Source organism: Zophobas morio, unplaced genomic scaffold, assembly GCF_036711695.1.
Source record: "Zophobas morio isolate AGI-343-1 ecotype UQ-CSIRO unplaced genomic scaffold, CSIRO_AGI_Zmor_V1 ptg000021l, whole genome shotgun sequence".
NCBI classification, from domain to species: Eukaryota; Metazoa; Arthropoda; class Insecta; order Coleoptera; family Tenebrionidae; genus Zophobas; species Zophobas morio.
Window position 1 is genome coordinate 13,934,562 of NW_026972126.1, and position 15,145 is coordinate 13,949,706.

The following is a 15,145-nucleotide window of genomic DNA, read 5'->3' on the forward strand; positions in this document are numbered from 1 at the left end:
TTTGTGTGCTTCTACTGCAAGGTAATAAACTTGATTTTCTTTTCTTTTGTGTTTGAAACTGTATACTTGCGTCAAGACATCAAACACAACTACACTATCTATCTATCTACAGTTAACAAAAAAACACAATAATTAAGCGTTTCGACCATGAAATTTTGTGTTTACTATTACGGAAAAACCAGTTTTCTTTATTTTTTCTCTAGTTGGTGGCGACAAATGCCTATTTTGAGTTGTTTTTTCCAAAGTTCTGAAGTCTAAAGAAAGGAAATGTGGCAAGGTTTGTCGCTGTAGTCGCACAATTTGGATCAACTTTAAAATCTAGTTGGCGGGATTAATTTTCAAAATGGTGGTGTTCGAGTTTGCTTGTTGTTTGTAAACTCCAATTATTAGTTTTTCTATGCGAATGAAACCTTTTTGACATTCTATATGGTTTTGAGAAATTTGAAATTGCTAACGATTAATGGTTTTGACAAATTTTATATTTGCCAAATTTTGACATTTTCGAGACGCTGACATTTTACTTGCACACTTAAAACTGCATTTTTTACATTTCTGAAGTATTTGTATCAGACTTTTTTTTATATTTACACACATTTATCATTTTTGAGATTCCTACCCCAGTAGCAAGCAATATTTTTCTAACATTTATACAACATTGATATAATATTAAATGTTGACTAGATATTACAAATATTTATATAATATTCATTTTATATTTATAAATTTATATATGAATTTCAACATATGTTACATATTTATGAAATGTCTTTTTATCAAGATACCGAACAATAAAAATGAAAGAAAAAGTACCATGTTGGGACAACTTGTAGGTAATTTATTTCATAGGGTTTTTATTGGAGTAATATTAAAAATTGATTTGAAAAAATACCAGCTATTGTGAAATTGACACTATTCGAAATCTCGCTTTGCACACTATTAATTGCTCATTAAAAAGTAATATTTTTTTTATTTTTGCGAACAAAAAATAACAATTTTATTCATCATTTTTATAAAACTTACTTAAATTTGCGTTTCACCTACAGATGCGCTTGCTCTGCTGGAACGCGTTTGCGCAATGTGCAACATATACATAAACATATTTTCTGTTATTATTGGGGGTTCAAAAAGTATTTTGTGTAAGTTCATGGTATTTGTCCTATTGTGAATTGTGATTATCGGTACTGCGATAAATTCAGAATAGTGTAGTAAATACCGTTTTGTCAAGAAAACAGTACTAAACCTACATAATCTCACTTCTACGTGCAATGCAGAAAATGCAATTTCTGAACACGTAAGTATATTTAAGAGGTTTAATATTTCTGAATATAAACATATTATGAATGTAGAGACAAAATGATGAATGTCTGGCCGCAACCAAAAAAAAAGAAGAAATCGAGTTAGAAATTGCGGGAGATACGTAGAAATTGGATGAATTGGTAAGCATTTATTATTATTATTATTAACTCCTAGTATTTATAAACTAGTTTCAGACTGATAATAATGTTTATTTGTCAGGAAGAGAAGACGTAAAAAAACATGTATGCAATTTTGAAGAAATTATTAATAATGAACCAAATTGCTTTCAAGTTTTCAGGGCAAGGAAAAAAATAATCTCTCTTTTAGTGAACTCACAATTAACAAGGCTACAATATGTAAAGTTATGTGATTTCTTAAAAATTACAAATTTTGTAAATTAATTTAATTGTAGGTACCACACGGAAACGTCACAAAAACGCCACAACCTACAACTACTGAAATTTAAAAAATGTTAGGACCTCATTAAGCGCAGACAAAAGCAAGAATGAATTCTCATCGAAAAAAACATGAGGTATGATTTTTTTTTATTTTAATTAATTATATCGCTTTTCAATGAATTGGTTATAGAGCAAATAATTATTAAATAAATATTTCTGTATAACGATTGAAATGTAGCAGAACATTGTTAATTCCATTGACAATGTATTTTTATTTCATTGTAAGTTGGCAGTGTATTTTTATGTTTAAAAAATTTATATTGTGTTTTAAATTTATGCTGTGGTTGCCCATGAAGCTTATGTCAGCAGTTTCAGTTTCACTGCTGACATAAGTGTCATGAATAACTACAGCAAAAATTAAAAAAAAATCACCTGGTACAAATTTTCAACGAATTGGTTCTAGGACAAATAATTTTTAAATGTATAAATATTGCCGCAACATTTCAAATACACTGTTATTTCCAGTGACAATGTATTTTTGTGTTTAATAAATTTTATACAGGGTGTCCCAGAATTCGCGCCACTCCCGTGAATGACATGTTCCCTGTCCCGAACTGTGCCGTAATTCGCAAAAAGAATTGTCCAGGCTTTAACCGTGTGAGAACTGGAAGGCGACTAAGTTGACCAATAGAGAGGCTGCTTTTATATCTGAACGTTTCTATGTTCAAAGTTACCTATGCCAAGAACAAAAAATCGGGTAATACTAAAGTTGAATGAATTTTTTCCGAATCCCCCTCCGTCAACAGAAGGAAACAGAAGTGTGGTTATAAATTCAATCATTTTGACAATTGTTTGTCATAAACTGTCACGAAGTTCATCACTGACCTGAACAGACGCTTCTGCCCCCAAAGATGACTGATTAATGTACACAGAGACGTCAAGGTTTACTTTAAGCCAAGTAGCATGGGACAGAAGTTATTTCTGCTGCCATTCTAGTTAAATTGTGTTTAACTGGGCTGTACATGTCATAAAAGAAGCTGTTTCATTTCATCGTAGGCAAATAATACATTTATTACGATTCTACATAGTGTAGATACCGAAGAGCAGGTATTAGAAGTCATTTTCTTAGAGCCCCGTGAATAATGTGTTGTTCTTTTTAACGAAAAGTAGTGCATTTTTAGAATTCACTATGCATCATATCCCTGATATTAAGTTTATTGTTATTTCTAAAAAAGAGTACCACATGTTCATTCAAAGAACGTTATTAAGTGTACTAAAACATAAATATCGCTTTTGATTAATCGGTGCTTATGATTTTCAATAAACAGTATCAATTTTTACCGAACAGCTTTGTTGCTGATACCTAATCTAAGCAACGAAAAAAGAGACGAGACTCCACTTCTCTGGTGTATTGAAATCATAGGTATCTGCTGTGGTGTCAATCATGTGGGGGAGATACTGAAAACGGAGACTTATTCAAGAATAATATTGATGGAAGCGGATCCTAGGAGAAGTGTCCGCTGCGTAGCGCAAATGAGTGGATGCTCAAGATCGACCACTCATCGTATCCTTCAAGAGAGAAGACTGCATCCTTACCATTACACGAGAGTGCAGCATCTGGGACCAACCGACTACCCGATTCCAGCCCATAGATTAATAGTATTGCTCTGGATATGCTCTCACGTTAGCAAAATGTGGATTTTCGTTTGCCCAGAAGTGCCAATGGTGCGCATTAAATATTCCTTTTCGGGAAAATGAACATTCGTCGGCGAAAAGAATGTGCCGTGAAAAATCAGGATTTAGTTCATTTTGTCGCAGTAACCATTTAGCAACATGCCCTCGTCGCGCAGTCGGCTCGTCGCAGATGCTGCACTTTCGTCAATAGTAAGGATGCAGATTTTTGTCTGTAAGGATACGATGCATGATCGATCTTGAGCATCCATTCATTTGTGCCACTTGTTCTTCACCGTCTACGCGTATAATCCGTGTAGCCCCAGGAAGGCCTTTCCGAATAGGCTAAAAAGATCCATCTTCTTTTGCTGGATGCAACAAACGACGAAACACATGCTGGTCAAGGAGCCGATGGTTGGGGAAAAGACCTGTATATTCGCGCACAGCAGTGGCTGCAGAGCGTTTACATTCTCCATAAATTAACATCATTTCCAAATATTCTTTATACTAGTATGAATAAGACATCAGTGACTTAGTGGTATTGGTACTGATTTGTTTATAGTTTGTATTGTCCTTAAATAAAAAAAAATGCAACTAAACGATTTTTGTCACATTTTTTATTCGGATCTTTTCAATCTCTAGAAAGTACTCACAACTTTAAAGAAACTGTTTTAAATCATCATGTGCAACATCAATATTATTCTTGAATAAGTCTCCGTTTTCAGTATCTCCCCCACATGATTGACACCACAGCAGATACGTATGATTTCAATACACCAGAGAAGTGGAGTCTCGTCTCTTTTTTCGTTGCTTAGATTAGGTATCAGCAACAAAGCTGTTCGGTAAAAATTGATACTGTTTATTGAAAATCATAAGCACCGATTAATCAAAAGCGATATTTATGTTTTAGTACACTTAATAACGTTCTTTGAATGAACATGTGGTACTCTTTTTTAGAAATAACAATAAACTTAATGTCAGGGATATGATGCATAGTGAATTCTGAAAATGCACCACTTTTCGTTAAAAAGAACAACACATTATTCAAGGGGCTCTAAGAAAATGACTTCTAATACCTGCTCTTCGTTATCTACACTATGTAGAATAGTAATAAATGTATTATTTGCCTACGATGAAATGAAACAGCTTCTCTTATGACATGTACAGCTCAGTCAAACACAATTTAACTAGAATGGCAGCAGAAATAACTTCTGTCCCATGCTACTTGCCTTAAAGTAAACCTTGGCGTCTCTGTGTACATTAATCAGTCATCTTTGGGGGCAGAAGCGTCTGTTCAGGTCAGTGATGAACTTCGTGACAGTTTATGACAAACAATTGTCAAAATGATTAAATTTATAACCACACTTCTGTTTCCTTTTGTTGACGGAGGGGGATTCGGAAAAAATTCATTCAACTTTAGTATTACCGGATTTTTTGTTCTTGACATAGGTAACTTTGAACATAGAAACGTTCGGATATAAAAGCAGCCTCTCTATTGGTCAACTTAATCGCCTTCCAGTTCTCACACGGTTAAAGCCTGGACAATTCTTTTTGCGAATTACGGCACAGTTCGGGACAGGGAACATGTCATTCACGGGAATGGCGCGAATTCTGGGACACCCTGTATTGTATTCCATACAAGTTTTTTTTTTTTATATCCATACCCCCTTTCATATGAAGAACATTTATTAAATGTTCTGAACTAAATAAGTATTAAACATTGAAAAAAAATATATATTCAATATTTAAAACCAATATTGATTTTCTAAAAAAAATCTGTTGTTACCCATATTATTTAAATGTTAGAACTTCAATATTTATTACATATAAAATGTTACTAGGGTAGTATTTTTAACATCCTTGAAAAATTGAAACCTTTTTGATAATCCATTATGTTCTTGAGACCTTCGAAATTGCTTACGTTTTGACAGTTTAAAGTTTCTGACATATTTCATATTTTTCCAATTTTGATATTCTTAAGTTTTTAACATTTGACTTGCACACTTAGAACTGTATTTCTGACATTTCTAACGTATTTGTATCTGACACTTTTTATATTTCCACACCTCTGATATTTTTGACAACCTTGAATTTTTGAAATCCTTGAAAATTTTGACGTTTAAAATTTAAACCTTTCTGATAGTCTTATGTTTTCGCGACCTTTGAAATTCCACACGTTTTTGACAAATTAATGGTTTTGACACATTTCTTATGTTCCAAATTGTGACATTTTCGAGACTAACATTTTACTTGTACGACATTTTTTATATTTGCTCACATTTGTTATTTTTGATAATTCTAGAATTTCTAACGTCTTTTGAGATTTTGACATGTTTGAAATTTAAACCGTTTCGAAAACCTATATATTTTTGATACCTTTGAAATTGCCTACGTTTTAACAGATTAATGTTTCTGACACACTTTTTATTTCTTAAAATTTGACATTCTCGAGATTTTGACATTTTACTTGCACACTTATACTGTATTTTTGACATTCCTAACGTATTTGTATCTGGCATTTTTATATTTCCACACATTTGATATTTTTGACATTTCTGGAATTCTTGATATCCTTGAAAATTTTGACATCTCTGAAGTTTAAACGTTTTTGATATTCTGTATGTTTTTGAGAACTTGGAAATTTTTGACAGATTAATGTTTGATATTCTACTGCACACTTCAAACTGTATTTTTGACATTTCGCAACTATGAAGCAGACGAAGGACATGTTTTCTTGTTTTAGAAGGTGAGTACCTAATACAATAATTATTATGTTGTGGGCAATTTCACAAAACCAACCGCATGCAGAAAAATCCTATTCAGAAAACACTAACTGGCAATTTTCGTGTGCAAACGAATTTTGAGTTTTTCAGTTAGAATGTAGAAAGATATGGTTGTGTTGTTTTTGTAGTAAGCAGTTAAAAATGTTTGATGTATCAAAAATTGTCAAAACCCTACATTTAAAATGTTCGCAATTAGTTTAAGTCCCCTGATGTTTTATTTTCGGATAAATTTAAAGGAATCTGGTGTTTTGTTGCTGGATGAACTTGAAAAAATCTTTTGAGCTTTTGATGTTTTATTTTGTATTAATTTGAAAAACTCATGAGTGATGCAGTGTTTTTTTTTAATTCGATAGACTCTTGGGTACCCATGGTGTATTATTTTGGAAGCCCATGAAGATTTTTTTTGTAAATTATTTTAAAACAATCTTGGTGTTGGTGAAAAATTTCTCAAAACCAAACTTTAAAAATTATTAATTTAACTAGTAATCCTGATTTTATTCAAGAACTATTCACTATTGACACATGATGTAGAAATTAGCTAAAAAAAAAAAGAAAACAAATAAACACAGAATTAAATTTAATTTAACAAAATAACAGAAACAAAACGACAATTTGAGAGATCTCTGCAAGAGTTAAAGGCATTGTTTTCGCGTTGAACCGTTTATTAACTGGTAAACTTATAATCAAATGATGAAAAACACTGTTTACAACAACAGCCTCCGTTATGGTTTTAATTAAGGAAATATCGTACTTGGTCTGTTTGTGTTATTTTGTTAAATTAAATTTAATTCTGCGTTTATTTGTCTTCTTTGTTTTTTGCTAATTTGTACATCATGTGTCAATAGTGAATGGTTCTTTAATCTTTAATAAAATAACGATCACTAGTTAAATTAATCATTTTTAAAGTGGTTTTACGAAATTTTTCAGGGTGGCCGTTTTTTTCTGCCGGTCAGTGTATTTTTGGAAAATTCTGACCTGACCTGTTTTTGAGTTAATTTTAGGGCCCCGTTGTTTTTTCTCTCTTTTCTAACAGGGTATGTCATTTGCCAAAATCGGTTTTATTTTAGCAGGTACTAACCCCACCCACGCACCGTCCCATGATACAAGTAAATATGGTATGGACATACGCAGGTTTGCTGACGTCACCTGGCTGTATTCAGGCGGGAAATTGAAATATTTACCGAGCCCAACTAAAGTCACTAGTTAATCTACTATTACTTTTAGAAAGTACGGCAAACTGCCTGTGGTCGGAATTCGACAGAGAGGAACCTAACCTATGTGTTAAACAAAGATAACGCGAGGCTAGTAATTTTCGCTATCTGTCAACGAAAGGTTGATGTGTTTACGATTTGAGGTTACGAACTTACGACAGACTGTACTAGAATTATTGAGTTAACGGACCGGAAAGAACACTATTCCAGTCCCAAAGTAACTCCAGCCCTATTCAACGAGAAAGTGTCACCGGTAACCAGCAAACAGTCGTGGAAGACGTGTTACCACCAAGGCAATTGACGGCCAAATGACAGTAACAGGATCGCCATACTGGTTAATAGTTGTGTATTAAATTATTGGTTTGTACTTACCAAATGTACGAGATTCTTTGTACAATTATTATTACTATTCACAATCAGTGTAAAAACAATTTTTATTCTGCAGAGTATCTTCGGCTGAAATATACATATTTTCTTATTATTTGCTATCATCCCCGCTATTTTTTTAACAACGCTAGGTCGCTAGCAAACCACCAATTTGTTTTTACGCATCAGTTTGGTAACAATAAACAATAACCCTCATAACCACAAAAACTCATAACTGCCTCATAACCCTTAAAATTGATATTTGACATCAGATGTCAACACAGAAGTGGAAGGTCATTCATTCCACATGACGTCAGATAACGTTGCGCAGAAGAAGACGAGTTTTGGTTCATGGGATGTCCATACCATATTTACTTGTATCATGCACCGTCCCTTCTTTTAAAGGGTACCTCATTTGCCAAAATCAGTGTTATCTTGATAGCTACTAGCCCCGCCCACCCACCCTCTCTTTTCTTAGAGACTATGTCATTTGCCAAAATCGTTTTTATTTTAGCAGGTACTAGCCCCGCCGACCCACCGTCTCTTTTCTTAGAGAGTATGTCATTTGGCAAAATCAGTTTTATCTTAGCAGGTACTAGCCCCAACCATCCGCCATCTCTTTTCTTAGAAGGTATCTCATTAGCTCAAATCAGTCTTATCTTAGCACTACTAGCCCTGCCCATCCACCTTCTCTTTTCTTAGAGGGTATGTCATTTACCAAAATCGATCTTATTTTAGGCAGGTACTAACCCCGGCCAGCCACCCTCCATTTTCTTAGGGAGTATGTTATTTGCCAAAATCAGTCTTATTTTAGCAAGTACTAACCCCGCCCACCCGCCCTCTCTTTTCTTGGGGAGTATGTCATTTGCCAAAATCAGTCTTATTTTAGCAGGTTCTAACCTCGGCCAGCCACCCTCCATTTTCTTAGAGGGTATGTCATTTACCAAAATCAGTCTTATCTTAGCTTTTTTAAATTTATCCGAAAATAAAAGACCCTCCCCTAGGCCCGCCGGCCCACCGACCCTTTCTTTTCTTAGAGGGTATGTCATTTGCGAAAATCAACTTTGTCTTAACAAGAATTAATGACTAACTTTTACAAAAAATGATCCAAATTTGGAAACATTACGAACTTACTTAAATGCAAAAGGCAGGAATTTTGAAAATCTTCTCTAATGTTTAGGTGGTTATGCTTTAATGGATTTTTCTTTTTGTTTATATTTTATAAATGTCTTGTTAAAATGTTTCTTTTTTGGTTTATTTATTAATGAAAAATAACAGCTTGTTTTATTAATAATAATGCAAAACGATTAATGACCACTGGTTTTTATGGTTATTGTCTTAAAAAAATAAAATGTGGATTTTAATCCCCATAGTTACTAAGAAATCAGAAAGTTAGTCGGAGGTATTCACGCATAAGGTGCGTGCAGTGTTGCCAATTTTACTTTTATAAAATTACGTTTTTTTCGTAATCTACATCATACTGATTTTTATTTTTTGGGACTCCCGAAACCCTCATACATAACGTACTGAAGAGTTTATCTGCCATTTTCCAAACACCCGGTATAACATAACAACCGCTCAAAATGTGGCAGTGCCTAAATTCAGGACGCCCTTAACCCCCCCCCCCCCTCAAAAACATTAAAGTGCACTATGATGTTATCGATTTTGTGAGAATACCTGCACCATTCATAATAAATAAATAATAGCAAAACGCAATTCAAAATAAATATATTGTAAAGATATAAACAAAAATCTAAAATATAGTGTAGACACTAAAATCGAACTAAATGATCTGAATTTTATTATTATAATTCTTATTTTGTCATTATTAAATAAAGACTTGCGTATTCTCGCATTTTTGAGAAAATGGGGTGACACGTTCTTAATTTGATCAATAAAAAATTTGTGATGACGCCAATAATGTAAATAATACTTGATATGGCACAAAAGAAAGTTAGTCACAGCGCATTACCAATGCAAGAAAAAACCAAAGTGATAACAGCTGTGAAGGCAGTACGACTCCGCAAATACGACTGATAAATTTTTGTTGTGCACTTTTTCGAAATCACCGAGAAGTGTTATTGTTAAGCAGGTACGTGACAAATTGTAAACAGCACATCTGGGGTTTCTTGAGGGTACAACTAGACAACCAAAATAATAAAAATTCCTCGATTTTTTCGGTGAAGGGATGAACCAGCGTCAATAGTAATAGTAGTAGTTTACGCTCCGCTCGGAAAGTAAAAATATTAATAATATGAAAAAGTTATTGCACAAATTGCAATTTCCAGCTGCACAAATGCATTTTTGAACTGCACAAAATGTGTAGAAGTGCACATTAATTTAGGCCCTGAAATGTGGCCCACTAGTTCTTTCCCATGCTTTATCCATTTTTCAAAAAATGAAACCAATAAGTTCTGGTAAATCAAAAAATTCATAAAAATGTATGATTACTCAATTTTGCTGTTGGTTCTTGCAAATTTTGATAAACAATTTCGTACAACGAAGCGCACAATTTATGTGTCAATTGTTTACTGTCTTATCTGTGTCACGGTGGTCTATCTTATGATAACAAAAAAACCCTAGTATGTACTTATAATTTTTACTTTCTGACCGCAAGCTAAGGAAGTATTTTAATAAAGCGAATGGCTAGTTTCATGTTTTCTCGAAGTTTCATGACCCCAAAAGTATAAACAGTAGGTCCCCGTTTCCGTCTGTCTGGATATCTATCTCAATTTTTATTAGACAGATAATTCCAATAATCCCCAAACGGTCTGCACCGATTGTGAAACGCTATCCAAAAATTTGCCCACCCATCTTCACGAATAGTGTGACGACGTTCCCTCAAAATTTTTTCATAGTAAATTTTATAAAATATCATGCTCCTACAGGTGCGCTTTATGAATCCGCCTTGATTTTTTACCATAGACATCCGTATTTTAAAAACAAAAATCACAATTGTGGAATGACATTTTACAATTTAATTTTAAAACTTGAAAACCGAGGGGTCTGAAATCTTTTTAAAGTTATCTGAAGCATCGTAAAACGTTAATTAAAAGTTATAAATACTGAATAAAATGTGCAAAATATTATGAGTCCATTGTAGTTTATCAGTGCATTTATATTTTATTTTAACTTATAGAGGTTATCATAAAGAAAATAAAATTTGCACAAGTTGCATATGTTCTACTGTACTTCCGGGGCGAGGAAAGTTCTGTCTAAATAACCTTGGACAAATTTTTTAAGTTACCTCTAATTTGGTAACACTTTAATCTTTCACAGAAATAATTTCTATTGTAATTTGATTTTTGTGGCTTTTCGAATTTCATCCTTAGGGCTTACCCAGAAGTGATCTATATTTTTTTGTTAAACGATTCTTTTTTAACAAATGTGAGACGCAATCATGACTCATTTAAACTTTTTGTTTACACTGTTGCCATGGAAACCGCGCCTCTAGTCGCTGTATTTGGCTGCAATCGGGTTACATTTGAAACAGTGACCGAGAGACTTTCATAGATATTTTAATAGATACAACACGTATGATAAATTTTTGTGAACGTGCGGTTGTGTGTCTCCTCAATAATGAGTTAAAAATAAACCTATGTAGACAAATATTTTTTTACTTTTATTGAATCTATTTTCGTATTTATTTCCGTCACACAATTTCGTTTATTAACTGGTAACAGCCTGTTTTATATATTCATATTTTTAATTCATTAATCAAATTGTGTCCTCCCATCGCAAAAGGTCACGAACCGCCACTGGTAATTACTGCTTGCTGCTTGTTTTAAGTGTATAATAAGACAGTTTTATTCAAATTTATAGTTATTTACATTACAAGTGGCGTAGAAGCATCATTCCTTCATTCATTACACACCAATTGCGGTAACCACACGAGTAGTGTAATATGATCTAGCTCACGAGTGACATTTTATCTGCGACCCCCTAGATAAGACACAAAACTAATAAAAATAACGATTTTAGAAAAAATTGCTTGTTGACACTCTTTTTTTTAATAGAAACAGAAGATTTGTTACATACCTTTGAGAATAGCAAGACATATTTACAACTTAAAGTTGTCGCGTGCCGGTAATCCTCAGATGTTAGGAAGCAGAATAATCCAGGTTCAGACAGGGATCATCGTTACACACGGACGAAAAACACCATTATTTTATGAGTACAACTACCTGCTAAATAATCTCCGGCAAATTCGAGTGAACTGGTGTGAGCCATAAATATTTCTTACTTCTGTCCGTCTCGTTAGTGTTAATAAAATTTTATAGGGTAGAATGAAATTTCCAAAACTATAACAAAGTTAATCTTCGATGGTTGTTAATATAGCCACCTACTAGGTAAATGAACATATTTTTTATAACTTAATTTAGAGTAGGTGCGTTGTTTTTTATTTTCTAGAAGCAGTGCTCAATATTTGTAAAAAGTCGGACGAAGCCACAAATTAGTAAAGAATATTCTTAATTTCAGTTTTTTGGGTGTTTATATTGAGAAAGCAATAAAAAACAAAATCAAAGACAAATCTTCAAAAAACCATGGCTGTCTTGATCGTATTTTTACTGCTGTGTCGGTACAAAGAATTCTTTAACAGTGCGCCACCTTCGAGATTAAATTGCAACTAGTATGGATGGAAGTGGGTAACTGTACGTACGGGTCGTAGTTTGAGAACTATGTCCCGTAGATGTCGCCAGCAGTCAAATGTCTATTCTCGTCTTACCCTTAGATCATATAATAAATAGATACCACCATGCCGTGTTCTTTCCCTAGGACAGCCTGTGACGACATCCTCCTGTCACACATCTCTCTCGTGCATGGAGGGATTACAATGAAGCTATCCTTGCCTGATCACTATTTGAATTTTGCGCGCCTAAATTTTAGGAAGTATGTCTAAACTAACTTCGGAAGAAAGATGTTGGCAGCTTGATTTTATAAATAATTCACAGTAGATAACGAAAGGAATAGTAAATTATTGGGCAGCAATTGCGATCCTTTATGAGTACATCACTTAAAATAGGATCTTTGTTCTAAATTCTAAAATTGTTTTTTGTACAACAACTCGAAAGAGAGGTTAGAAGAAACATCTGTCAAAAGCGATTTGTTGCGCTGGTGCGGTACAAGGATGGAAGTGAAATAGACATATACAGATGAAATGCATATAACAAAGATGAAGATGTGGTGATCACACAAGGATAGCATTATACTACTCCCCTTGACGTAGAAAACGACAACAGATAGCTTCATGTCTAGTCACAGCTTTCAGTTTGAGTATTGGTATCTATTTATTATATGATCTAAGGTCTTACCACTTGGAATATTAATTTAACAAATAAAATCAAATTTAATAGATACTATCGGTTTCCTTAAGTGGAGGAACAACGAAAGAAAATTGTGAATAATTTTTAAGTTACTTGACCACAAAATTAAATATAAATTACAATTTTCGCCGAGCTTGTGTATTTTTGCATTTATTTTCAGTGTCAATGCAACGACTTCACCGCATTTAAATGTTTCATGGATTTTCAAAGATTTTCAAATGCACGACCTGATTTTATTTTAGTACAAAGTACAAGTTCTCCAGACAAGGAAACAATTAATAAATATATCACTTGTTTCCTCTGTAATTAAATGACATTTTCTGGGTGTTTTCTCCGACATAGAAATTTGAAATTCTCAAAAATAATATACCTGATAATTTTCATCTTAATTTATTCACAATACCAGAACATATTAAGTGAAAGTTATTACACGTTATTGCTTGTAATTGTCGACTGCGCCCCATTCTTGCGACATTTTTGAGAATACTGTTTTCTGGATTAACCGGTACTGATAGGGCCAGTTTTGCAAAGGAAAATTTTTGTAACTTTTTTTTTAATATGTGCTAAAATTTAGAATACTTTAAAAGAACTAGTTTTCCAACTTGGTGAGGAAAAATTCTGAGCAAAGAAAAAATACTGTCTGGTTTCCTTTTGTGTGGGTACAATCGATTACAATGATTACAGTATTTAAATAAACTCTAGTTTTCAAACACCCCGTTGAGTGTTCTTTTTACTAGAAAATAATAAAAACACAGGAGGACAAATTTTTTTAGTGTTGATTAATAAGACGTCAAATTTGTTTTCTCTGTTGATACCAAGATAATTTTTTTTTCTTGAATAGTAAAAAACAAATCATTTAGTATGCGTTTCTAGATGTGAAATGTATTACTCCTAATTATTATTATTATTAACTATAAATAATATGTTTTATTTACTTTAATTGTAAATAGTTCATTTTTTGTGTATTTAAACCCGTTTTGTAAAATTACTGTTTTGCTAATAGAACTGCCACACTTGATAGATTGCTATTTGCATACCCTATTTAATTCTGAAAGTGCATAATTTGAGATTTATTGTTTTGATAAAATTAAACTATTAGTCATAGTTTTATGGGAAATAAAAAAGTGGGAAGTTTATGAACTTCACAAAAATTTTGAATATTCTCAACATTTAAATTCGTGAGGAACAGTAAAACGATGGAAAATCTAGTGGGTTTGTATATAGAACTGATGTAATAAGGTTTCCCGGTTCCGTATGTCTGTCATATTTTATCCGACTGCTTGTTTCTGTGATCACAATTATTTTGCAATAAATTCTATTCTATTCTTCTATAATACTAACATATTATATAGTTGATAAAAATTGATTGAAGGATTACAGGAGATTACATTGTACACTGTACGCATCAAAATCTTTACTGAATTTTCGTAGTAGCTTTAAGGAGAAATTGTTCATTTTAAACATTGAGATACCACATGCTATTTTATGCGAAAAAGGCACCTGTGATCTTGGCGCGGGTGTGAAAATACACACATAAATTTAATGTGTCTCCACTTGTTGGAAGTTCGATACCCATTTTCGTTTCCTCCAACGTTAGATTACGATATTAGAAAATTTATTCAGCGTAAATTAAAATTTATACCTACATACGTCAAATTAACATTAGTCAAAAATTTAATAAGCGCAAAAGCAAAACCATAATTTAAAGATTAATGTCACTAAATTTCTTTGAACTTTTATTTATTCCATCGGTAATATCTTAGATAAATTTAACCAAGTGTATTAGCGTCAAAACGTAATATAATCCTTGTGTAATATAAATAATTTCATCGATCACGTGCGTCAAGAAAAGACAACCCGTGTAATTAGCGATTGCTAATTGTAGTGAGAGTCTTATGATCTTTGCAACTAAACGATTCAATTTCGATGTGTTGAAATAACATTTTCTATATTAATAAGTGTTAAAATTCATCTGCGAGAAATGAACACGCATTTGACTCATTCCGTCGTTTCCTTTTTTGATGAGTAATTGAAAAATTGAAGATATTTCCGCATCATTTATAACTTATTCCTTGCAATATTAGTGCGTATAATTA

General features: G+C 32.9%; 1 protein-coding gene and 1 long non-coding RNA gene across 3 annotated transcripts in view; both read left to right on the forward strand.

The window, feature by feature from the left end:
* Positions 1-15,145, forward strand: part of LOC135133221 (protein gooseberry-neuro-like) — a 177,189-nt gene that overhangs the window by 573 nt on the left and 161,471 nt on the right. The gene's annotated exons all lie outside the window — the stretch shown is intronic.
* LOC135133101 (uncharacterized) lies at positions 1,353-1,974 on the forward strand. Of its 2 annotated transcripts, none has more exons than XR_010281146.1 (3): positions 1,353-1,436; positions 1,485-1,652; positions 1,709-1,974. It is a non-coding gene; the product is annotated as an uncharacterized LOC135133101 (long non-coding RNA). The 2 variants fall into 2 exon arrangements; XR_010281145.1 differs by having other exon boundaries at positions 1,491-1,652.